Below are 26,777 nucleotides of genomic sequence, written 5' to 3' on the forward strand. Positions count from 1 at the left end.
GGCAGCAGGCCGGCGGCGGAGGCGGGAGGAGGCGCGCGCACGCGCGGCCTCCCCACTGCTCCGCCCCTTTCCGCACCGCGCGGGCGCGCCTTCGCGGGAGCCCCACGTGCGCGGGGCAGGGTGGGGAGCTCCGCGCTCCGCCCCCGCCACGTGCCGTGGCGGGCAGGGCCGGCGGGCTCCCACGCGCGCACGGCGCCAGGCTGTGAGGCGAGCGGGGGCAGGGGCCTCCGTGAGAGCCCCGGGCAGAGCGGCAGGGGCCGGCCGAGGGGCTCCCCCCTCGGGGTTTTCCCCCGGGGCTCCACGAGCCGGCCTCCGCGGCCGCTCCCAGCTGGGTTCCCCGGCCCGCGGGGCGACGGGCGCCTCGTGTTGTCTCTCAGGCGACGTTCGCACAAGGTTGGGAAGTGAGAATGTGTAAAACCAATTTTTCAGCTGCGTAGGTGAGGAAACCGGTGGTGTTTCAGGTTTGAAGTAGGTTAAGAGAGGAAATGTGAAGTGTGCCTGGTATCCAGGCGGGATATGTTCGGAGCAGGCCCGGCCAGGGTGCCCGTGTATCTGGAGGTGGTGCGGGCACGGTGTGTGGCTGAATTGGCTTAGCGAGGCCAAGTGCTTGGCCTCAGAGCACACTGGATGTGGCACTTGGGGACATGGTTCGGTGGTGGCTTGGCAGCCCTGGGACAATGGTTGGACTCAATGGTCTTAAAGGTCTTTCCCAACCTAAACGATTCTATGATTCTAGGAGGAGATTAGGACCATGCTTCGGTCTGTCCCTGTACTTATTTCAGTATCTGTCTAGATAATTGTAGGAACGTAATTCTGTCCCGTTGTTTCTGAGCTTTTCGCTTCTGCCATGTGCATGTACATCGGAAGAGGAGAGAAAAAAGGCTGTGACTTCTTGCTCGTTCAAAATTGAAACAGTTGAAACAGTAAAAATGTTCTCTTGAAGGTACTCAAGTCAGAAACAAGAAGGCCATCACAGCAGGGGGCAAATTCTTGATATGCAAAGATGAATGTTCTGAATATGCCTGTACTGTGAAGGCTGTAATTCATTTCGCAATAGGGTGCAGTGTGTAGCGTCATGAAATGGAGTATTCTTCCAACTTACTTTGTTATTCTTCAAAAGTTAGAAGTCTTTTCATTGTGCTTCCATGTCTAACATAATTGTTAAAATTTGAGGAAGACTTAATGTAGCTTTTTAGATGACTGTAATAAGTTATTGCCTGTTTGGGCTGTAATATACAGGCTGTTCATTTCAAATTCAATTTTAATCAGATGTATAAGACTAAAATGCAGTTAAATAAAAATACTGCTTTAAAACTAATTTTCTGACCTGAAACAATCCATTCTGTTTTGACAAGGAATTTGATAGAAATTTCTGTAGTTAATAGATAGCCATCAACTCACTGTCAGTTCCAGGAACTGCAAATGAAAAATGAGTGTTCGTTCTGGAAGCAATGTGTTACAGAAATTCTTAGAACATAGTAAATAGTTTCCATGTACTGTGTTAGAAAACTCATGAAATTCATGAAGCTTATTTCATGAAATTCACTGTTAAAAGCAGAATGTCTGAAATCAAAACAATTTTACTTGCTATCTCTGTGCATATGGCAATAGAATTGTGATTCTGTATGAAAAACACAATAGGAATTAGGATGATCCTTTATGTTTAAATGTAACATATGGTAACAAGTTTCTTTACCTTCCAAGTAATAGACTTGCATTAAATATACGTAGATTTTCAAAAATTAAATGAATAAATTCTTAAGTGAGGTCTAACAAAAATGTAAAGTAACACTCTCTTTCACCACCAGCTTTTTTTTTTTTTTTTTGCAGGGACTTCAGAATATCTGTCAAAATACAACTAAATGAAAAATACATTTGTATCATCTGTTGATAATACTAACATAAAAAAATCCTGTTGTGAGGCTTTCTGATTTTTATTTTCAGGGAAAAGCAGTAAAGTAAAATGTTCTGGGAGTAAATAGTTGGTAAAGATAATTACTTAATAAAACCAAGGATTATTTTGCTGTCTTTCTCACCTCTGCCAGTTCCCCTAATGTGTGGGTTTCTTACCCTTACAATTTAGTTCTGGAGGCATCTAGAAACTATGGCAGTTATGTGGACAGGAGTACCACCAGCAGGACTTCCTGCACACCTGACTGACAGTGGACTGATTGTTACTGCTGTTGTGGAAGATGGTTTTGGTTGTTTACCAGTCACCATTTGCCGCAGACTTACCAAAGTCTGCTGCTTAAGCTTGATTCTCTAAATGATTTGAAGAATATATGTGTATTTCTCAAAGAATAGTCAACAAGTTCTGTTTGCATTTAACAATTACTTCTGCCAGCTGGCTCAAAGGGAAGCGAGCCTTTTGCAATACTGTGTAGTGCTGACTCAAGATTTTAGCATAGTGGTTATTATTTTTAAGCAGAAAGTAGATAATCAAACCTGGTACAAGAGTTTTCAGAGAATAACCATTTTTAATTTTCTTACAAGAGTGTAAGAAAATTTTCCAAATGGAAGTGTTCTGCTACTGTGGTATCTGAACTAGCACATGTAGTCTTCTTGCAAGGTATCTGTGCTGCTGTTTTGATGCAGTATTTATCTTCCATTGCAGGTTTTTTCCTAAAGCCTTTTGAAACGGATGATCTTGTTGTGGACTACCAAAAACCCGCTACCTGCAAAAAAAAAAAAAAAAAAAAAGATTTGGTAAGTTTAAAGTAATTATTATTAGCATATGCATTTATTATGACATTTTGAACAATGAGCTGCTCTTTGTAAAATCTGCTGTTACATGAATGTTAAATTTATCCTCAGTTCTGTGTGCAAGGTCTTTGGTACAGCTGAAGAAAGAAGCAATTGTGTTGTATGCCATTTTTGAATAATAGTTGATTTGCTGTTTGAAAGAGTGTCGAAAGGGGAGGAGTTGTTGAAGAAAAAACCCACTCATTGGTATAGCAGGATGAAAGCTTGCAAGATTGTAACCAAACTTAAGCAATTCGGCAGAGTATTTGACCTATGTGGTGAGAGGAGGAGAGCTGGAAGGCTTGTATTGGGCAATTCTATCAGCTTTGCTTGACTTTGTGTCTATTAGTTCAGTCAAGCTATATCCTGATAAGCAGTTACTCTTTGTGAATCATCGTATTTAAGGTTGCATCACCTTGAGTTACAACATCAGAAACATACTTCAAGCTTGTTGAAAGCTTAGTGGCACCCAAAACACATCAGCTACATGTTCAAACTATATTCTTCAGTTTTGCTGAGTTAACGCACAGGCCCTCGCTGTTAAGGAGAGAGGCAGTCCCTCAGAAAGCTTCCAGCATACCTACAGCTTTTCCAATTACATTTGCAATTTAAAAATAAACACAAACTTACAGTCTAGAGGTGACAAAGGCAAAAGAATAACAATTATTATACAGCTGTTAGGACCTGCTAGTAGTATATCTCAATAGCAGGGACTGATGTGATATTTGGCTTACAGTTGCTTCACTGCATTCACAAACTAGCGTTGTATCCATTGATTCTCTCAGGTTTGACCAGTTTGCCAACTTATGCTTTTGCTTCCTCCAGACCCTGAAAAACATAGTCACTGCTCAGAGAGGTGGAGGTAGAGAAGCTACACTTCTAATGTGCTGAAATAACAGCAGTTAGGAAATTCTTCTCTTACTAACAACTTTAGAAAGCAGTAACAGGGAGAGGTAGTATAGGCCACTGCACAACAAGAAAAGAGTGAGTGATTTAAACCACTTTCTGAGAATGTACAACAAAGAATGCAGCCAGTTGCAAATAGCCCGGACAGCTCTTCTCTGGTATTATGGTGACTCTACTAAAAGCACTGGCATTGATTTTCACCGATCACTTACAAAATACTATATACTGATATTACTGTATCTCTTTTTGTATGATACCCAAGATCAGTAAATAACTAGACAAAGATATCGTAGGTCACAAGTAAATATATACTGTCTGTAAAACAAAATTGTAAGATCTGAGGTGCAGTCTTCCTATCCCTAATAGGTTAGTCTTTCTTAAATTTAGCCATTCATTTACTGTTGTCTTTCCTGAGTTTCATGAATATATATTTGCTGTACATTTAGCAAACGTTTATCTGTTCCTTCTTTGTTCCTCTTTCTGTCACATCAGAACATACCTCATCTGAACTTTTATAAACTAATTCTTGTCTGGTTAATTAGCAGAAATTTGATCTGCGCCAACTATAGAGCGTCTGTGTGTTTTCAGATGAAGAAACCAAAGCTTATGTGAAAATAATTCAATTTACTGTTCAAGAAAGGATTCAGAAATTACTCTTTCATTAAATAAACATGTCATATCATGCCTGAATTTGGAAATGGTTTAATGCCTTCTTAAATGAGCTCTCACAGAATCATTATGTCATGATGTCTTAGTTTTTGATTCAGCAATATTACCTGTCTTTCTTTGCTAGCTTCAAAAAGAGAGAAGGATTTAAGACGAGATTTTTTTTTTTGTTTTGTTTTAAATATTAAAGGTCTTTCAGTCATTGGTTTCTCTTGTTGGTCCAGAGAAAGCAAGCTGAACAAAATTGGTTCCAATCACATTACATCAAACAGAAATTTTTATCTGGAAGAAATAGAATCTTGTATTAAAGTTACATGATAACTTCAATCTCTTTTTTTCACTCGGTAACATGATTATATTTCTGAACAAAGTGTTAAAAGCATACAAACACCTGTAAACAAAAATATGTTTTTGATATGACCTCACATTTTCATAAAAGAAGGGATAGTTCTGGTTCTTGGTATGCACATGTCTCACAACAAGTTCAGGTGGCTACTACACTTCTACTGTGCCACCCCTGTGAGGCTCTGTCGCCATGAGACTTGTAGGTTAATCAGAAACACTGATTACAAGAGGCAGTAAACGATGAAGGGGTGACGAGTTTCATATTCTGAGAACCTAGTTGAATTCCTAGCATATCGTCTTTTACCAGGTATCAGTGAAGCTCTTCAGTAGTCAATTCCAACTGTGCTTCAAAATCACTTCTAGTGCTGCTTTTTATGTTGGTCCTCCAAAGTCTGAGTACCTCTGTGACTTTTGATCTCAGTAAGATTTGGTGTGTGTCTTGGAGAATAAGGATCATTGGTCATGCCTATTTTATAATGTAAGATTTGGTGACTACTATGGATGAAAGGTGTGTGTGTTAATTACAGAATATTCCATGTGAATAAACAGAAAAACACCGGATATGTTTTTTGAGTATTTTTACAATGATGTAATAAGCAGTTCTCCTCAGCTTTTTGTCTTAGATTCTGAAAAACACAAGTTAAATTATAATGTGATTAATCATTAATGCATTTTTGGATTTGCATAAGTAAAAGTTCAGCATAGTGTTGCAATATGATAGAATTATAACGGAGGAATAAAGAGGTGTGAGCACCAAGTGTTACGGGAGGAGGCCTCAAATTCTGGAAGTGCCTGGAAATGACAGAAATTCAGTTTTTCTAGTAAATCTAATCTAGATAATTGCTTGTGCAATATTTATGACAAGTTAATGTTTGACAGTATTTTCAAACATTATTTTGAATAACACAGAGCCTCACTGAGGATGCTGTTGGTCCTCCAAAGTTTGAGGTAGGCAAAACTAACTGCAAATGTTAGAAGTTGTGAAGAAAAAGCCGCTGGCAAAATGAATAACTAGATCTTCATGGAGGGAATTAGATGGAGAGAGAACATTCACACTTAAAACATCAATGGGTCTGACAGGCCTTTAGCAACCTGAAATTTGCACTAAAATGAATTTTCATATTCTCCGTGAGTTTCTCCCTAAATCTTTGAAACTACTAGCTGCTTTGAGGATTATCTGTCCTGGGAAGAACAAAACCAAGGTAAATGTCCTCTTTCAAAATCTGCCTCAAAATGCCTGTCAATGTTTACTGTATACTTATAATTTGACACAGTGAAGGACTGATGAGGTGGACTGATAATTAACAGTGGACTAGGATGACTCATTTCCCTGTCCTTCATGACTGCCTCTGCTGAGCTGTTCACTTCTCTTGGCTGCCCAAAGGAGAAACTCCGATACGTTCTGAGCAGGTTTCCAGAGAGTTGGAAACCCATTCTTTTACAGTCCTGAAGGTGACCAAAAGATTCTTCAGATCTCAAAACTTTTCCATGTACTGCCAGCATCTGTGATGCACTCGAGATTTTTTTCATTCATTGTGCACAGTTGATAATCGTTAGATTCCACAAACATCAGGAAATCTGTTGGTGTCATTCACAACTCTCTTATTTTCCACAGGCAGAAATCTTGGTATTGATAAGATCAGGATTTGACTTTCATTGAAATGTTACATTAAAACTTGAACTGGTTGTTACACATTACATTAAAAAATGTAACTTATGTACAATCTTTCAGATACTATGTAAAGTGAATGGTATTTGTTGTATTCCAGTCCCCTTCCAGGTTTCCTGTGGCAAATAGGATGAAAGTAAGTTCCCATAGGTTTTCCAATAGTTCTTCTCATTGGTAGAACTATGCCTTGCTTTTGTTGCTGTGGAAAAGTCTGTCTTCTTTCTGCTGTTGTAGGTTAAGGAACATTCTAGCAGGGTTATGACTAGAGAGCAGACTAGAAATGCACATGGTGAGAAATCATTTTTTATATCTTGTTGTGTGCCTGAGCTCTGATGATCTATTATACATCCATTCTGTTCAAAGGCTAATTGTACCAATTTATTAATAAAAATAGATTAGAAAATATTAAGGGATTAGTCCATGTCTACATGTTAATTTATGTTCTGCCACAAAATAAATTACAGGGCATTGTGACTGTACTTTGAACATGAGAATAGAGAAAAATATTCATATTGTCCTTAACCTGCTCACTTAAAAGCAGTTGCTTTAGACTTACGTTGCATCTCAGAGAAAGACCTCTTCTTGTTCAGCTTTATGAATAAAAAAAATTATTAAAGGCAAATCAGTTATTTTTTCTTTTTCTTTTTTTTTTTTTTTTTTTTGTCCTTATCTAGTCTTGAGTCTTGGTTTTAGGACATTTGAATTGCCTAAGGTTCTATTTGGCTGGGTAGTACCCCTAGCTTTACTGATAAAGACTGGCCTGAAACAAATATAGTCACTTTACTAAGGATCAGAAGTTGGCTAAAAATAGATTTACAATAACAAAATTGGAGGGGAAAAAAAAAAGTAAAAACTTATCAGAAAGTTGTTAGATGTGGGAGTCTATTAAGAGCTGGAGAATACTTTTTGTCTTTGTATGGATTCACACAGAGCAAAAATATGTTGGTGGTCTGATGTCCCAGAGTGGCTTTGAATTGTCTAAATCACAGAGCTGCATCATAATGACTCGTTCTCATTGCATACTGACATCCCTGCTGGGAAAGAACTGCTGTTTCTTCCTTGTAGCAATTTCAGTTTGCACATTTTTTTTTATACTCTCACTGAAGTTTCTGTTCTTACAGACATCTACAGTTGAGATTGCCTTCTTCAAGAAGACAGGTACTGTTTTGCAGGTGCAGTGGGTCATTTGTGTCTGTATTAGAAGCAAGCGTTCGCTCCTCCAAATGGAAAAGGAATATAAAATCCTATCTAGCGTCTTGTAGGGGCTTTGCTGTATCTGAAGTCCCTCCCATGAAAACATGCAAGAGGATAGTAACAGAAGTACCGGTTGCAAAATTGTACTGTTTGTGTACACGTTTCCTTTATGTATTTAACATCTAAACCCTTTAAAATAAAGATGCTAATCCTTATAAAACAAGCGAGCAGCCAATGAAAGAAAAGCCTTTCTGAAATAACATGATCAACTAGTGCCATGAATTCTTTGTATTCAGTTCCATGCAGCTGAGAACTATCCTGCCTGGGATGAAACAATATATAAACTCTGTTTTTCAACGCCATAGATCAGTCCTAGAATGAGTGAACCAGGAATGGCACACACAGAGTAGATGCTTCGCTAACTGTATGTTCTTCTAATCTCTCTGGATGTAGATCAGACGTTGTGGTTTTTTAGGACAGTTTCACAAATTTATGCTGAGGGCGGTATGGGTGAAACCAAAACATACTTTTTCCAGAAGTTGTGATTTACACACACACACCCTCTTATGCTTATCCTCTTCTATAACATTGGTGACACAGTGGGTGACCTGTCCGTCTACAAAGTCATTAGAATTGTTGCTCGCTGCATTTCTCACAAGGAATTTTCAGGTACATGTTAGTATTACCGCCAAATTGTTGCCAGCATGTTTGGGCTAAGAGCGTATGACTTGACGTGTGGCAAAAGTCCTACAGGAGTTACTTCTAAAAATTCATAAGCCAACACAAGATGAGAAGAGATCAGTCCAAAGAGGCATAGTGATGGTGCCCTCCTGGATACAACATCCTGTCTTTGAACTTCCAAGGAATAGGTTTTGGGTTTCTGCTACTGCCCGTGTCTTGATAATATTCTCAGATCTTCTTGTCCAGGGTTTGTTTGTTTGTTTGTTTAACTTCATGAACCCACGTTTTGCCTTTCTTATCAAGGAAATTGAAGCTTAGGTTATTTGATTTAAATTTTCCTTTGGAGTTGCCAGTAATTCTAAGGCTGAGCGCCAATTCATTGTTCCCATGCTGGATGTTCGCATGCCATTTCAATCTTTGATGCAGTTAAACTTTGTAAAACTGTTTTTGCTGTGTTCTCTTACTGTCAATTAATCCTTATTGGAACACATTTCTAAATTCTTTTTTTCAGTATGAGCTTTTTGGAGTAGTGAAAATGCATTTATACATTACATTTTAATGAGTATTTTTAAATTCTAAGTTACCATACTTGATTTCTGTAATTTCCTCAATGAGATTAAGTAAATGAGTCATCACAGGGTTTCCGAATGCTCCAGACCAAGTTAATTAAGATTTCTTGATTCTCAGGGATGGGTGATTTTGTTTTGGGTTGCGTGTTGGTTTTTTTTTCTGACAATGGCTAAAGAGTTAGGGAACTAGAAGGTTTTGCTTAAATTTCATAGCTTTATGTTTTCCATTAATCAGTACTTCTCAACTTCTCTCTGGTTTCTTTCTCAAATTTTGCTCTTTTTTTTTAATGAACTAGTCTATGAGAAAAGGTTTAGGTTGATATTTAATTCAAAAAAGAGAAGCCTTAAGGGAGTTGATGATAGCCTTCCCGTTTGTAAAAGTTGCTATGAAGAGGACATACAGGTTGTTCAGCACCCCCATTTGGACTTTTGTGGTTTTCTGAGGTATGAGTTTTGCCTAAATGATCTCCTGACCTCCCTGGTGAAGTTTTTCATTGCGATTTTTGTCTCTTAAGTTTTTCTATGAACCTTGAATCACCTTGATGGGAGGAGGTTGTGTTCACGTTTGGCAGCTATGAAATATGCTTTGCAGCTGTACTGGCATAGAAATAGCTTTTATCAGTATAGACCTTTATTGGTCTGCAGTGTTGAGGGTGTAGTCAGGAACAGGGAGATGAGATCTTTCCATAGATGGTTGTGATCAGACAAATAAGCATGTGTGTGGTTTAAAACTCAGTATTGCATTTGTAGTGCTGGTCAATCGTACTTTAATACTTTTTAGTCTAATGATTTTAGACAGATGATTCAAAGCATTAGTCAAATGTTTCTTAAAAAACCACAACAAGAAGAAAAGAACTTTTCCTTCTCTTCTTCCTCTGCTCTCATCTTTTAGCTCATTGTCTCAGTCCCCACTCTGTACCTAGGCAGAGCCACAAAGTGAATAATAAGTCTCACTGTGGGAATGAGACTTACATGACCTTAGAAAGACAAGGTGAAATTACAGCTTTGACTGGAAATTGCTGCTGCTCTTTTACTGGTGGATTTAAAGTTATGTATTACACAATCTTAATGGCATTAGATGTTTCATCTACTAAAATAACGCTTTTTTACTATTCTGTAAACTTAGCAAGGTTATCAACAATCGTGTGTTGCTTTCCTTGTTTTCTATGGGTAAGGATATTTTTTAATAGCCGAATTTAGATTGCGGTGCTGACATTGAGACTACCTGGCATGGAGCCAGATTCTGATAGCATGGAAGTATGGTGTAGGTCAGGACTTAATTTAGTCTGGCTTCTAGTGTGAACAGCTTCTCCTCTAATGTCATCTCTTCGCTCATGACATAGAATAATAGCTATTTCTATTTACATCTCATTTTCAAGCCTTAAATTTTCTGTGTTAGTACTAAAAAGGGAAGAAAGGTACAGGATAAAGATAGTGTCCTTTCTATACTTGAATAGTTTCTAGAAGGATAGAAGTAGGTGTTGGGGACCAGATTTTTGTCCTGCTCTCTTGTAAATGAGTAAAGGTAAGATAAGGCTTGTATCTTTAAGTTGCCTACTTAGTCTAGCAATATATGTTGTTTTATATTGTGAAGCCCTCCAGTTTCTAACTTTAATCTGCTGCAGGGATTTGGTATGTGAAAACTGAGTTTTGCAGAGACTATAGATCCTTATTAGAAGTACACCTAGCTTATACTTGTAATGGTGTGTCTTGATCTTTTTGTTTTTAAACATGTAGTAGAATCACAAACACATTTCCCCATCTTCTAGTTGCTTCTCTGTCCTTGCAACAATTTCCACCTTAAAGTCCTTCTTGACAAAGTAATAAAATGTATTCTCTCTCACACTTTCTCTCTTAATGAGCCATTCTGTCCTCCATTTCTGGCAGTCCAGTTTCCGGTCTTTCCAGGCTTTCAATCAGTTAGTTGGGAGCTCTGCTGCTGTTTTGTTTCATAGTATTCACATCATCTTACCCTTGCTGCTTATTGGGACTTTGGGGTTATTACATGGGATCTTTAATCACTATTTTTTGGCATCTTAACATCTTGAGTTAATTTAAGCTGATGAAAGAGATCAATAGGTAAGGTCTTAAATATTCTTGATAGCCAGATGCTCCTCTGTTTTGCATGCAGAAATCTTCCAGCTGCTGTCAGGCTGACAAATGAACTGAGGTTTAAATGTATCCCCTGTTTACTTTAATGGCTGAGTGTTCAGGTATTCCAAACCATGCTCTTATCTCTCCATCGAAGTGCACAGGCCTAACAGCCAGGAAGGTTCATGTTTATTAGTTTAGTAGATAGTATGCTTCCGTTTTAGTGGCATCAGAAATAGTTAATTTTAAACATTTTTAAGTCTGTGTTTGGAGTTTAAGTCTGAAAATAATCTTTTAACTGCTTTAGGCTTGCACAGGAGGCACTTGGGAGAGGAGGAACTTATTTCAGTAGCTGGCTTTTGAACACTAGAATTGAAAATGTAATTCTTTGTCACCTATGTCCCCTAGAATATTTTTTTTTATTTGCTATGAAGTTGCTATAAATAAACCTGTCTTATCTTAGCATGTATACAGGTGGTTCTGTTAGTCTTAGCTATTACTGCATTATTCCAACCTTTGCAAACAAGCTTAAAAAAATCTATACCAGTTGCTATATTCTCTTATTTATGGTAAGGACTGGTATCAAACACACATGCTGTCCTGTTGTAGGAAGGTCCTACACTCGGAATTTACAGAGTACCTGTTGTCACTATGTAAAGCCTTGAGACTGTTGACATGTAAGTTGGAAGGTAATACAGCATGTAAGAGCAGGATTTAGAACACATTATAAACTATGTTATCATCATACTACTAGAATAATTGTTGTAAAATTCAAGACATTCGATATCATAAAGATTTTATTGTTGTTTAATGACTTAGAAATACAAAAAGAGTGAAATCCCATAGGTCTAAGCACAGCCAAAGTCTCTGCCAAGGTGCAATTTGGAAAGATGCCATTTAACCTTCAGGAAAAAAAATTCCGCCAGAAGCTTGGACTGAGTGTTCAGACTCACTGCCTAAATAAATAGACTTTTACAGTCTATTGGATGATGATGATACATTAAAATATATTAACAAATCCCAATAATGGGATAATACCAACATCTTAGTCCTACATACAACTGAAAATAAACAGAGCACTTAACACAAGGGAGCAGAAAGAAAGTATCCAGCTCCTGTATTACTGTTCTTGCTAACTTGATTTCCTAGGGAAAACAGATCTATGCAGTCATGTCTTGTGGTCTGTCCTCATTTAATACATTCAGAACCCACTGGCCACCTTCAGCCAAACTTAGAGAGGCATAACTTGTCCCTAAGATTATTAAGGGGTTTTTTTTCTAGGTTTGTGAAAAAGCTGAAAAGAAATAAGCCCCAGTTTGTGTCTCCAGTGAGAAAACCTTTTGTATTATTATGCAATAGAGAACTCAGCTTTGGGGAGTGAGGGGTGTGGGGCTGGGAGCAGGGAACCATTAAATGCCCTGAGAGCAGAAAAGATTTATTTCGGTTGCAGCTTGCGGTCAGCTGAAACACAAATCAGTCAGAAGTCAGGCCTCAGCTAACTCTTGTGTATGCAAAACTCCTGATTTAGTTATATCCCCGTGAGCCTTAAAATTTCTGCTCCCAGCACACAAATTTGCAAACTGTTTACTTTCCCCAGTAAATTTTTCTATCTCTTAATTTCTCTTTGTATAGTGTAGCTTTTTTGTACTTAAACCTATTACTGATTTTCTAGTGTTGTATTATCCATGTACATCATCTAGGCTAAATTCTGCTGCCATTGGCAACACAAGCCACTGTCACTGTTCACTTTTATCCTGTATTGCGATTAGCGGTATAATTTTCTTTCATGACAAGCTTACGTTCATCATCTTTTCATCAGTAAAAATATGTAGCTTAAAATCTCCAGATTTCAGTTCTGACACAGAATTTGTGACTATAACTCATGCTGATGTCTTCTGGGGCAGGAAGATTGGATTCTGATGTATAGTGATTTTCTTTGTAAAGTTTTTCTGTGTCTGTCATTGTAATGCTAGTTGTTGTCAATGTGTTCCAGACTTTCTAACATGGGGGATGTGTTGCTTTGCTTCAAGTTACTAGCGCAGTCTTGGGGAAAAAAAAATATTCTAAAAATATACTAGCTAAAGAGGGAGTATAAGAGGGAGAGATAAAGGGGAAAGACTTTACGTTTTGTCTGTTGAGTCAGATCTGCCAAAATACTTGGATTGCAAAGTTGATAACAATTTTCTTTTGATGGTGTCCTAATTTCTCTTGGGATTGCAATATATAATCTTACTGAAATACCTTTGATTGGTAGCAGGGCCTAACAGGGGTTTATGAGTAAGATACACAGTATCATATATGGACTTGCAAAGTTTATAATTTAAACTTAAAAAAAATTGGGAAAATATGAAATAGTTCCATAAAATACTCTCACTATAGCTGTCCTTGCGAAGAACAGCTGAATGTTGCCATTAGATTCTGTACATTTCAATGAAATTGAAAGTTGCTGCTGCCAGAGGGGCACCTTCATGGTGGTTCCCAGCTGCAGCAGCAATTTTCACATTTAATGCTTTATCTGGACCCAGGAAAACAGCTGTGAATTTCTGGAACAGAGTTTCTTTAAGGAAGGGATTCCTGTTCCTCACTATGTAAGAGACTGCAATGCTAAGTTACAATTTTAAAAATGGGCTTCAGTCTTTGGATGAGTGTTTGAGGCCAGAATTTTCTTTTTTGAAACTGAAGTTATTTTCTAATCTCACTTTAATAAAAATAAACAACCAAAACCAAACCACAAATAAACAAAATCACAACCAACATAATAATTCCCAACAATGATAACAGATTAAAGCCAATTAGAAATAATCAGTTTTAAAGGAGTTTCCTTTGAACATTTCTTTACGAAACTTTCTCTCGGGCATCAGAGCAATGCTGATAGTGAAAGTAAAGCATAAAACATTCTGTCTTGTTGCTTTTCGGTAAAGAAACCTAAAACAAATTAGTAAACTTAAATAAGATGTTACTACTCGTTTATTCATTTGTATAACTTGCAGGACTCCTAAATCAGTTTGTAGCTGGCTTCACATTTTGACCTAAGAGAATGTGAAATTTAGCTTTCATGGCGAGAATGATTGTAGGTGACATTCAGAACTTTCCTTCTGAAGGAATCCATCAAAAGCTTGGGGACAGCCAAGCTTTTCTCCTCCTTGTCCTTTATACTGCAAAAAGCAGCAGCCATGGACAAAAGTAACTGCTGGAAAAGATATACTGTGGAAATCTCCAAGCTCTTGAGAATACGTAGAAAAATTGTTTGCTGAGTTAGCTGTCTTGTTGGTTCTTAAAAAAAAAAATTACTATCCATGTTCTGATCTTTTTTTCATCCTAATGATGTTTATCTATATACCAGAACTAAGTGAGATAGATTTCTTGCTGACATTCATGTTTGAATACGATTTAAGATGGAAGAGTATGAGACATAAAAAGGATTGGTTACCATAAATAATGATCTCCTATTACTTCTGCTTTAAACAGGGGGCAGTTGGGCTAGCTGGTCTCCAGAGGTCCCTTCCAACTGACCATTCTGTGATTCTACAGTCTTTGTAGTTTCCCTAGGCCTGAGTGAATTCACAGCCTCTGTAACGTGTGGCTTTTTGAAGAAGATGGAGTAAAATATAATTAAAACTTAAATAAGGCCAATGCTAAAGCTTACTGCTTTGTGTGCTAATGCAGTGGCCCTCTGCATTTTTTTTGCAGCACACCCTTCGGTACTACTGTTGTCAGGAATCTTCTGCCCTAGGAAAGTTTTACACATTTCTGAGGTGGAATACCTACATTTTAAATTTTCTTACAGTTCTTGTAAGTGAACCTCTTAGCTATTATTCAGATGACTAGTTGAAAAGTGAAAGAAATGTCTTGTTGATAAATCTTGCTGTGTGGTGTGAGGCATTGGTTTTATGTATAATTCTGGCAGCTGGTAGATTTCAAATGTGAGAAACCTTGCAAGTTTAGCATAGGACAATCTGCAAGCTGTGAGTAACATGGGTGAAGCCACCAGGTGAGATAAAAACAAGAATGACTTCTTTTAAAAGAAGTGCTTCATCTACAATCACAGAATGTAAGAAAACAGTGACAATTTTTTCTCCAGCGTTGACAGTGCGGTTCAGTGCCACCAGCTAGAGCTTTGCTTACAGAGTGCTCACATAATAGAGCACTTGTAAATTTTCCGATTTGTCGGTATAGTTTTTTTTAATATGAACATCTCAATAACGGGCTTCAAGCTCACATAAATGAAGGATGAGGTCCTTTTTGAATTTCCAAAGTTGCATTATTACTTATTCATATTAGCGTAGTGCTTCTCATAGCCCCTGCTGTGCCAGTCACTATACAAACTCAGCATAAGGGGTTTGTCAGTTTCCAGAGAAATACTGGTCTAAATTCAGTACTGCAGTTGGAACTGCTTTGCCTACTTATTGCTTGGGAAGTAATTTTCTTATTTTTAATGAACCACATTAAAATCCGGCCTAGAAATCTTACTCACAGCAGAAGAATCAGGTAACAGTCCTTGTTGTTATGGCTGGTAGGGCACAGTGAGTGCTGGCTGCTGCTTAAGGCTGGTGACCTGAAGAGGGGGCGCACAGCTGTTGGGGCAGGGTCCCAGCCAGCCAGGGCGGGCTGCACACAGTGCCAGAGCAAGGCTGTGGTCAGGTTCAATCGAGCCAGGATCATCACACAAACTCACAGTGACGAGACAGGTCCAAGGGCAGGCTAGCCCATGGGTTGGGATCAACAGGGCCCGTGGCTGTGACAGAGCCAGAGACCAACACTGTGGCAGCCTAGCTCAGGCAGGGACGGGTGGCCCTGGTCTGGGCTTAGAGCTCCAGGGCCTATGGGCAGAGGTGGGTATGGAGGCCCCAGGTGAGGCTTGTCAGGGCTGTTAAGGCAAGACAAGAGCTATTTCAGTGTTTAAGATGGGAAGAGAGAGTTCTTACAACTTGTGCTTGGAGATGCAATGGAGAGCTAATGTAGTAAAAGGCAGAGAAAAGAATGTTTTCATAAGCCAGCTCTGTGAACAGCTGCATCTTGTCTGATTCTGTCTTTTTAATGAAAAGATCTGAATGCTATGTAAATAACGGAAATCGCTGCAAACCCTCCGTGTGTATACAATCAGTACGTTGCAGGAGCTGTCATGGTAGATACTGAAAAAGGATGAGAAAAAGAGTGTTGAGAAGTGGCATTGCAGACGAGCCTGGAAGCGTTTTGTTTTAGTTTGTCCATAATGCAGTGTGAAAGATAGCATGAATGTGTTTGCGGAGGAAAGGGTAAACAGGCAATGGAAATGGATGTTGCTAGCTAAGTGAGGGATCAGGCTGTACCAATTTACATACAAATATGTTAAGGGCTCCAGTATCATGTTCAGGAGGTGGTGAATAAGGGGAAGGGGTGGGCATTTAAGAGATTTGATAGATTATTGTTACTGACAAGAAAATAATTATTAATGGTAGCATTTTATGCTGAGAGTCATGTTCTGGAAGAACCACCTAGTAAGCTGTGGCAGCATTGCTTGTAAAGGTTAAGCAGCTGGACAAGAGGTTCAGTGGTTGACCAAGACTATTTTGAAGTCTGCTTTGTTTCTTCGGAGTGCAAATAGAATTTTCCAAGCAAATGAAACCTAGTCTTTCCTCCCACACACAATTTACATCCTCTTCTCCAAAACACCTCTTGGCTGTCTTGGAATAGTAAGCATTCCAGCCTCATAGCTCAAATACAGGGCAGATGGTGCCCTTGCAGAATTTAAATAAGATATCAGCATGTTGTCACCTGTAAGTGCAGCGGTTAGAGCAGTTCTGCAGTGCAGTCATGGGGGTGTCAAAAACAGAGGAAAAAGAACTTCAGTAAATGCTGTGTACAACAGTTTTGTGAATTAGTTAATGCTATTCTTTGGCTTGCTGCAGTGCACCTGGCAGAAAATTATTAGATTGAGACACATATGCACACAGAAGTACTTAAAAATAATGTAATTAGTTTGTGCATGTAGTAGGTTGAGAGAATTAGAGGGAATTTAATATATGCATAGCTGGCAGGTTTAATTTGTCAGCTTTTAGCATGGCTTTAGATGATAATGGACTCCAGTACGCATTTAAAAAACATACTACCTTTATCAAGGAGTACAGAAGTATGACTGCTAAGTTTTCTTAAAATAAATACAAGGTTGTCAGCTGCAGTCTGTTCATGAATTGAATGCAATGTGGAGAATGTGTGCATACATTTCCCTTTGCATTTGTGTCACTACGGTCATTATCATTTAAACATTGCATTAACATATTGCCCCAGTGAATCATTGTTTCAATTACGGAATACCATTTTACATTTTCTTAGAAGGGGCAGAAAGGTGAAGAGCTTGAAAAATAATTTAGATGGAACACAATTATTTAGGGTGCTTTTTTAGGAAAAAATTGTGAAGTTTTTTTACTGTTAACCTTGAAAATACTATAGGAGTTAAGAGAATTTGGCATCCAAGTATGAGGTAAATACTAAACAAGACTTTAATAGTCTGGGGTGAAGGGCCTCACATTACCAGAAGAGACCATTTTTTAAAGAAAGTAGTCAAGCTTTGCACGAGCAAGGAGAATATAGAAGGAAAAGAACAATGCAAACATTGGAAAAGTTGATAATAGTTTTTGCAGTGAGAATGAGATAAGTGAATGGAAAAATCTATGAATTGGTAAAAGGAGTCACACAGGGAAACAGCACTCGAACCCAGTGTTTGAGTTTAAAATGTTTTAGTGAGAGGAATTCATACTCATTTGAGTCAGTGGTTTTTTTGGATCTGATTCTGTGTTACGTCTCTTGAGAGTCAGCAGTAAAGATTCTGTTTTGGGGAGGTATACCACCCAGATCCTGACTGATTGCTACCAAGGATGGTTCTCATTTAAGGTGGCAGCCTCCAAGATGCCACTGAACCAGTGTGCAGCTATAGATAATCCAAAGCAGTTGATACTGCACGTTAATCTGTTTCCATTTCCTTCTCCTGTATCAATATTGAGAAATCAATGAAGCTTACGAAAGCATCAGAAGGAAAGAGACGATGACATCCCTGTCAGAACAAAGCATAATTACTTTATTTGATACAGGAATACAATCTCTCTCTTTATGAAGGGTAAGAACAAGAGGGGGGGAAAGATTTATTGTCCCTGAGGTGGATGGGTTTTATTTTGATGTGTCATGTGAGAGAAGGATTCCCGGACAGTATGCAGACATAGGGAAAAAACAAGATTTCTGTTTGTTTTCTGTGTGTATTGAGGGTGATATACTGTTTGCTTGGGTTTTTACCTCTGAACTGTGTGCTAAGGTTTTCCCGGTGAAGGGCACGTTAATAATATATCTTACCCACAAAATATATTTCAGAGCACATGTAGAGGAATTTAAAATTGGTGAGCTAATCAAGCTGAATAAAAATGAATAAACATCACTGGTGAAGGGATTAGGTTGAATTCACCAAGAAACTGCCCTGTTGTAATGAATCAAATTACTTTGAGGATCTATTAAAGTCTATAAATAGATTTTATATATATATATATAATTATTATTTTTCCCAGAAAAAGAAACTGACAGTTACAGGGTAAGTTTCAAAATTAGCAGGATAGAAGAGCTGAGGCTGTACTTGCATGAGCAGCTGAGCTGGCCCAATAGCTCAGTGCCTCTGAAAATGAGAGGTCTCACCACCCTGCCCTCCTGCGTTGCTTCCGTCCGCACTGCCCAGTCCCATCCTCGGAGGTTGCTCCGATACCCGCAACACTCCTCCCTTGGCAGGCTGCAGTTCTGATGGGTTCATCTTTGTACTGGCAGCTTTTTGTCAAGCTGAGGATGACACTGTCACAGTGGTGGCAGTGGTTAGATGAGCGCTGGAGCTCATCGGGCAGCTCGGCTGTAGGAGTGCAGCTCTGAAGTGAGGAAAAGGGGGCCGTTGCCATTCCCACAGCAGCGATCAGTTAGATCAAGTTGTGCTGTCTCACATGGCGGTCTACTGTGCTTCAGGATGAAATGAGTAATTAAAACACTTGTGTTAAATATCAAACCTGCTTAACTTGTATATACAGAAATAAACTGTCCTGGCAAAATTGATCCTTCTTTGGAGCCAGGTGTTGAACTATAATTTGAACACGAAAAGAAACAAATAATGAACCAATCCGTATTTTTAAGTGTTAGTTCTCTTTTGCCCAGACTAGGTGTTCTGCAAGATGGTATGTTTCTTTGGGGTGTCTAATTTGTCACTGAAGATGTCTTATGTGTAAAAGATAAAGTCTTATGTGTAAAAAGCTGTCTTTAGAGCTGATGAGGAAGCAGAGCTATCGCCCTGCAATCATTAAAGGCTGTGAAATGCATTTTAAGAGCTGGATAAATGCTGAGGGGATATCCAGCTTTCTGTTTTATCTGTATAGGAAATACCTGTTTTTAAAGGGCACTTCTTTCATTGCGGCTGGGCTGCGTGAGCTGTAGCACACCTCTGATTAGATCAACTATGTGGAAAGAGAATTGCTATGCCTTACCCAGCAGGGCTGTGATTACTGGGTATACCCACTGCTGCAGTAAGGAGGGGGGATTAAAGCTATGTGAAACATAGTTTTTCATATATTTTCCGCAGTTTGTTTTTCATCTATTTTCCCTGAGGAGGAAAAAAAAAAAGTAAATAGGAAAAAAAAATGGTTTGAATCAAGCCAAAGTCAGTAATTTCTTCCAATGCTTGGCTTGGAGAGTTCTTACACAAAGAAACAGGGAGTAATGGCTTTGACTTCTAGGTTTTGCCACAGTCCTTGCATTTTCCATGATGCCATGTATGTATATTTGTTCAACCGTGCTGCTGTAGGATTTTAGTAGATGCATTTTGGTTAAGGTATAGACTGCAATTCAGGCAAGGCTGGTTGCTTTTAGGGGGAGAAATAAAATTCTGTTTCTCTACTGTACTCCTGTTTCATTGTTTGAGAATTCTTATGCACATAGCCAAATCGGATGCAAACCTATTTTCAGTTAAAAGAATTTGGGTGTTCAACTATATAGGTACATGTGCAAATGGTGAACATGAAGTGCTGAATTACTGATCAAAAATTGTCCTTAAAAAAAGGAATGAATTTATACAACTTGCAAAGTTAGTTTTTATTTTAATAGTCTTTTACAAATGTCAGAAAATCTTACTGTTAGCTGGAGCTGGATTTTTATTCTAGAAAGGTCTTGGGTTCTTACTGCTCTAGTATTACATGTGTATTTTCTCAGTCTGTAAAAGTATGTCTGTGTCAATATAGTATTTAAGTCTCTTTTATGAAAATTAAAATCAAATTTTTCTTACCAGCAGCTGACATCAATCATGCCCTGCCCCCCCAGTAACCTTTAATGCTAAACAATGTTCCAAAAGGAAAATGTATTAGATCACCTATTTAGATTCTCTGACATCATTCTGTCACAGCAATGAAACGATTTACATGGAAAAATGTATTACCTCTGCTTTTAGACAAAATGAGTTTATGATGATTAATGCTTTTACTGCAAGTATGAGAGAAACTGGAAATGGCCAGCCTTTTTAAAGTGAAACATGACCTATGTTCATTTTTCCTCCCCATTTTCTTCACCTTTTGTAAAATGGTTTTGGTTTTGAGTAAATTAAAATGTACAAATTATGCCTTGTAACTGAAGTGTAAGCTATAAATGCAGGGTGTCCATGGTAACATCACTACTTAACTGAAACTAGAGACAAAAGGGAGAAAGGAATTAGTTTGAAGCACAGAGTCTAAACTCGTGATGGCAGGGGACCTGGATCACGTATTCCATGAGTAGTCGTAGTCACTGAGGGAGCTAGATGTCTAGTTTGGGGAAGACCAGGCTAAAGGGTGATCACCTCCAGCATGGTAACAGTTAGCTTTGAGTAGAGAACTTAGTATACAGAATGGTCATACAAATGGCAAAACAGTATTTTAACAAGAAAGCAAAGAGCAAATCATCTTTTCTGAAATGTTGCTGGAAACATTCCTCTTAGCTTCACACAGAACTGTCGTTTTCTTCAGATGTCATATAAATAACAAGTAATACACAAAGGCCTGAACTAATGTGGATGAGAAGACGATGTTGAATAAGAACTCTGAAATATTTTCTTAACATATGCGAATTGAACTAAAACCCAATGACCATTAAGGCAAAAGCTGTTCAACTACGGGAATACTTAAATTTAGGAAAAATTTAAATAGTGGCATTTTTTCTAGAGGGCTTATGAAACAAATTCAGTTTGATTAAAAAGAAGGCAAAGGTTGAGGTGAACACTGCTGACAACGTAATCTGCATGGAAACTTTGTATCAGTCACAGGATGTAATACTTGGCAATGAATAGAGAATAATTTGTGTGACAGATGAAGCATGTTCTGCTGTGAGACCCCAGATTCTGACCAGTAGGATGCTTAATTGCAGCTTGTGATGAATGCTGGGGCACTGAGCACTGTTCCATTGCCTTAGTGGAGCTCTGATGCATAGAAGGTCAGCATGTTCAAATGGGGAAAATGAACTATCAGGGGAAAATGAAAACTGGATGAGTTTACAGGCATGGTTTGTCCTTAGTGACATTGGCTGGACAACTGTCCTTAAGGACACACTTGGCAATGGAAAATCACTTGCTGTTGGATTCTGTGCCTGAAAACATATTTGCAAGTCAAAGCAAAAGCGTATTTTAGTAATTAAAAATACTTAAGCAAGTCATACTAACATTTTCAGGAAGACAGCAGTATCACAACAAGCATTTTAACAGTGCTATTTTTATTCAGAGGATTAATCCATGTCTTGCGTTAGGCATCCATTGAATTTAGCATTCTACTGCAGTTCTCTATATGCAATCTTGAAATTTCAGCACTATCCTTCATTGATTTCTGCTGTAGCAGTACAGACTCTTGAGAGCTCTTCAAGATGAGAACCATCTTTCCAGAATTACACAGTTGTTTATCAGGAGCCATGTACTGTTGTTCTCCTATTCTTTGTTTAAATGGCTTGGCTTCTCCTCTGATACAGGTTATTGATGTTCAGTTCCCTGCTGTGTGTGTCATTTGTTCATCTGGCTACCTATTTTCTAACATGAATGATTTCCTTGGAGGAACAGCTAGAAAAGTGTGGGAAGAGGTTTAACACATCAATAGGCAGTGCAGATACAAAAGGGTATTTTGTTCTCTGGAGTGCCTCTGCTTCAGTCTCCATTCCCTGCCATCAATGGCAATTGTGACTGTACCTTTGTAGTGTTTGTGCTTTTTGTTTAAATCAGAGTGAAATCTGTATTGAGCTAAATCATCTTTATCCTCTGTAATTTCCACCTTGTCTTCGCTATTCTGCCATATGCATCAGGTGGTCTCTGTTAGATCCTTCGTGTTTCTAATGTTTAAAGCCTCCCAGGGAGCTATATGACAGCAGGTTTTCAGTGTCTGTGTGACCTGCCTGCACATTGTGATACCTTTAGTGACCATAAGGCAGACAGGAGATGTGTTGAATTGAATCTGGAAGATTTTTTTTCTCCCTAGTTTGGGCCTTCTATAATGCTTTGGGACTTAGCCAGAATCCCACATGCTATGGCAGAATTCAGCCAGCCAGATGGTCGCATGATTTCTCTTGTGACTGCTGCTGAGCTGGAGGCCAGCCCCCGTGAATTTCATGTATCACACCGAGTTTCACTAGTTGAAACTGCCTCAAAATCCAGTTGAGATTTGCACAGTGACAAGTCGGTAGTTGAGAGGATGGGTCCTGCTGGCAGGCATCTCAGTTTCTTTTCAGCAATCCTGCTGTTAGCTGTTAGTTTTTGATCTGCCATGTCACCTCCGTTTCCTCTTGATTCATTGCCACAGTACGTTGCCAGCAAACATTTGCAAGGTTTTCAGTACAGCCTGAACTGTAGGTATAGCCAGGATGGAGGCTGGGACTTGCACCCCGCGGGACCATTCCCAGCCAGTGTGCACAGGGAACTGGCACCCTGACTTCCCTAATGTGAAAATGCCAGTGCTTGGTTAGGCTGGTTGCGCATATGTAAGATGATGTCCTTGTTACATCCTAAATTAACCACGCTGGTACCCCTGGTGCAGTGTTAAAGGGTTGCTGTCATACTCTAGGGTTAGCGTTGTGCTGTGCTGGGCTTCAGCTAACACTGCTGTACAGTTGCGTGGCATCCAACTCATTGCCACCTTCTTACAAGCTGCTTAAGTTATTGCTGATTTAGGTAAGAACAAAGGTTTTCTGTGGCTGAAAACTTGGAATTTCAAGGTGGGAGAACAGGACTTTTGGAGCCGTCCAAACCAGTGTTCAGGAGTAGGTTGCAAGACATTTTCTGTTGGTATTCTTTTCCTGAATCACGTACTTGTCTAAATATCTGAAAGAAAATAGAAAAGATGGGAAAAATGCCACATTTCGCTTTTTCCATTTGCTGTTGTGGTAGATGAGAAAAGGCTTAATGAAGCAACAGAGTCTTTAATGATGGCAGATTGGTTGGTTTGTTTGGTTTTTTTATAATGATGAGATTTTAGTTTGTTTTAGTTTTCTGGTTGGGGGGTGCTTTTATTTTTTTTTTTTCTTTTAAGATGTCTTTATCAGATGTTTTCTGTTGGGTGACCGGGATATGGTTGCTTTCTACCCATAGAGCTTTATGCAAAGAACTTACGAACTACTGAAGACTTCATCCATGGCTGTGGATGTGGGCTGGTAGGTGAGGAGGAGAACAGTGAATGGATGTGTAGGGCAAATACATTTAAAAAACGCAGTAAGTGGTTAAGCTGAAAGTACAGAGCACAGCAGTGGCAAGAGGGAAGTGTCTGCAGGTTTTTAAATGCGGTGAAGCATGTTCTTCATGTAAAACCATGCCTGACTCATTGCTGTAACAACCATAGTGGATCAGCCTGCTTGCATTTATATTTGGTTTAAGTATAATTTTGTGCATTACTCTTGAGGCTTAACAACTGTAGTGTGCAAGTCTCACCTCAGTTACCTCGTTTCTAAATGCCTTTTCTTACTCCTGGGAGATCTCCTTAGTGCTCTGCTTGCGCTGGTTCCCAAGATTAACTCAGCCATTTTCCCCACCAGGAGCAGGGCTGCTAGCTGCCCTGTGTGGTCTCCTGCTTATAAAGAACCTGCTGCATTGCTTTCTGGACCTGTAACTAAACAACCTTAAAAAAATTTACTTTCTGAATTACAGAAATGTTACCACCCCTAATATTATCTAGACTTTTGAGGATGATACTGTATTATTAAATGATAGACATTATAGGCACTCTTCATGTAAAGGAGTAGCATTAACACAGCTGGAGAACTAAGTGGACCAGGTTATGACATTTTGAGAGCCAGTAAGTTGCTTCTGAGGCAAGAAGCACAGAAAAGAAGAGATTGCAGTCTGTGGAGATGACAGGTCACAACATGCAGAACTCTCAGCTGAGATGGAGCAGTGTGGTTTGGGATTTGTTTTCTCTCAACCTTTATTAAAAATGGAGGCAGCGGTGAGATTATTTTAGAGCTTTGCTATAGTAATTCACTGGGTAGAATACTGTATTTTCTGCATTTGTGTTTTAGGAGGAGAAAACAATGGCAGCAACACAGTCTCTGGAGAATGAACTGTTTTTAACCTGTGATGAAGTGTAGTAATTGTGGACCTTCTACCCCCCTTGAGCTTACTGTATTTCAGATAGCTCATGCTCTAAGTGCTGCACATTCCCCCTAATGTTGTCACTCTCTGTGGAAGAGGGAAAATAAAGCTCAGAAAACTTCTTTTTGAAAACAAGTAACTGCCAGACCTGATTAATTTATACATATATATGTATGCATGTGTGTATATACATGGTAAAAAAGTGAATTGAGAACATGTATCTGAAATAGCTTTTGTATCTTATACTTGATCCTTATAAGAAGATAAATGTAAATCTGTGTCTCCTTTCCATTGAAAAATGCTTCTAATTTCTGTTTCCTAACTACAGGGAGTTGACAGTCCAGGGAGGCGAGTCCACGCGATGGTGACTGGCTTTGGAGAAACAAGGGAACAAGAAAAAAACATTTCTATACCACACTAATACAAAGGCAGCACAGAGGGAGCACATGGAGAAGACGTGCCTAAAGAAGTCCAAGTAAAAACCCAAGCCTAAATAATTCTCCTTCACAGGGATTACAGTAATATACTATAGTCCTGGCTTAAATGTAGGTCAGCTGGATTTCTGTTCAGATATTTATAGGTAAACAAGGTAAATTAATAATATGGTTGTTTTGCTTCTCAAGTTGTTTGCCTCAGGATGTAAACCAGAACATTTGTCTGTATAACACCAGAAACATTTTGGGGAAGAAAAGCTCCCCTAATAAACACTCTACATAAGGGATTACATAGCTGTGTGGAGTAAAAGATTGTTTTGTAGTGATGTTTTCTTAACAATGTGATTCCTGCTAGAAACTGAATGCCCTATCTGATGTAGCAAGCAGAGGTTAAAGCCATCACACATGGTGTGGTACATTTCTTTCCTGTATTGTATGGGGGCTTTTCTTTTCCAAGTAAAGGGTTCCAGTAAAGGGTGCTGCTTAACAGATCATCATCTAACCATAGTACTGACGACAGACCCGCACTGAAGCTCCCTAGAAGCTACGTAGTCCAGTGCCTTACCTGTGTTGGTGTGATTTTACCTGCTGCAAGGGAGTCTCCTTGACGTGCTAGCAGATGACAGGCTACCTTGAACTTGTGTCAGAGACTTACAGAAGAAAAACAGTAACAAAACCCAACCAACAATGCCAAACAGGCTGCTGTAGACCCAGTCAATCTCTAGTCACTCATACTTTATTCTGCAAGTACCTAAACATCTAACTACTGGAGTGAAACTTGGAAGTTGTTTACAGGGTTCATATGTTTCATATTTCCTTGTTGGTTTTTTTTTCCTAGGTTGTCATCTTTGGCTTTTCCTGTATAGCAGTTGTAGGATTGCAGAGAAGCATTAATCCATACATTTATGCACAACTTTAACCCAAAAGAAATTCCAGAGGAAACCACTAAGTCTTGCAGAGGCATCATTCATGTCTGTATATGAAGAGCACTGTGTCTACAACAGAAACAGCACGGTTGCTTAGGCACAGCAAGCGGTACAGCAAGTGGTTTGAGTGGTTTGCTCTCATGGAGCACAAGGTCTCACACATCGCTGAGCTGTTCCCTCTTCAGTAGAGTGTAGACTGAATCAGCCAGAGAAACTTGGTATTATTGTCTGTGAAGCATGAGGAAAGAGACTGACTTACTATGCGATGTGCTTTTCCTTTGGCAGAGCAGCTACAGCGATTCCAGTGGCTGGTAACATCCCACACTGCATTGCACGGCGATGTGTCAGTAGTGAATCTTGCACCAAAGGCAGTACCAGAAACCATAGGGTGAAATTCTGTAACGATCTAATTAGCAGTTTGTTGACCTTTGCGCTTTTGAAATTAATTTCTGTGGATTTTTAAAGCATTTTCTACAAGAACAGTGTAACAGTTAAAACACAGGACTTCAATGCGATGGTTAGAAACTGTGATCTACCTATACACGTTTCTGTTCAGTTTGATAAAACGGTGAAAGATGAGGGGAACTGGTTAAAAAGTACTTTGTTGCCTACATACCCCATAGGATTTACTGTGATTTTACTGCAAAGTAACATAACTACCTTGTGGTTATATCTAAAAAAACTATAAAGCTATGTATTTTTGTACCTTTGTTGCCAAGTTTTTACTTGCTGGACTGTAATATAGTTGCAAGTTATTAAGGATTGAATCTCTGCATTAATTTGGTACAATACCATTATAGCTTAGGTTAGAGGGAAAAAATTATAATTGCTATGTGGATACAAATTAGAGTTTAATATCCCATGCAGCTGTTTACATCTGCTTAATTAAGCAGCAGTGACTTCACATTAGCATTGCTGATACTGTAAATACACACTAGAGAAAAAGATACAATCACGTTAGCCACCCTCCTAATG

General features: G+C 38.9%; 1 long non-coding RNA gene across 2 annotated transcripts; it reads left to right on the forward strand.

Moving 5' to 3' along the window:
- The first annotated feature begins 39 nt into the window (after window positions 1-39).
- On the forward strand, window positions 40-25,837 carry LOC130157725 (uncharacterized). Of its 2 annotated transcripts, none has more exons than XR_008824994.1 (4): window positions 40-437; window positions 2,615-2,706; window positions 24,771-24,917; window positions 25,715-25,837. It is a non-coding gene; the product is annotated as an uncharacterized LOC130157725 (long non-coding RNA). The 2 variants fall into 2 exon arrangements; XR_008824995.1 differs by having other exon boundaries at window positions 40-393.
- Window positions 25,838-26,777: the final 940 nt, after the last annotated feature.

This window comes from Falco biarmicus, chromosome 12 (assembly GCF_023638135.1).
Source record: "Falco biarmicus isolate bFalBia1 chromosome 12, bFalBia1.pri, whole genome shotgun sequence".
NCBI lineage: Eukaryota > Metazoa > Chordata > Aves > Falconiformes > Falconidae > Falco > Falco biarmicus.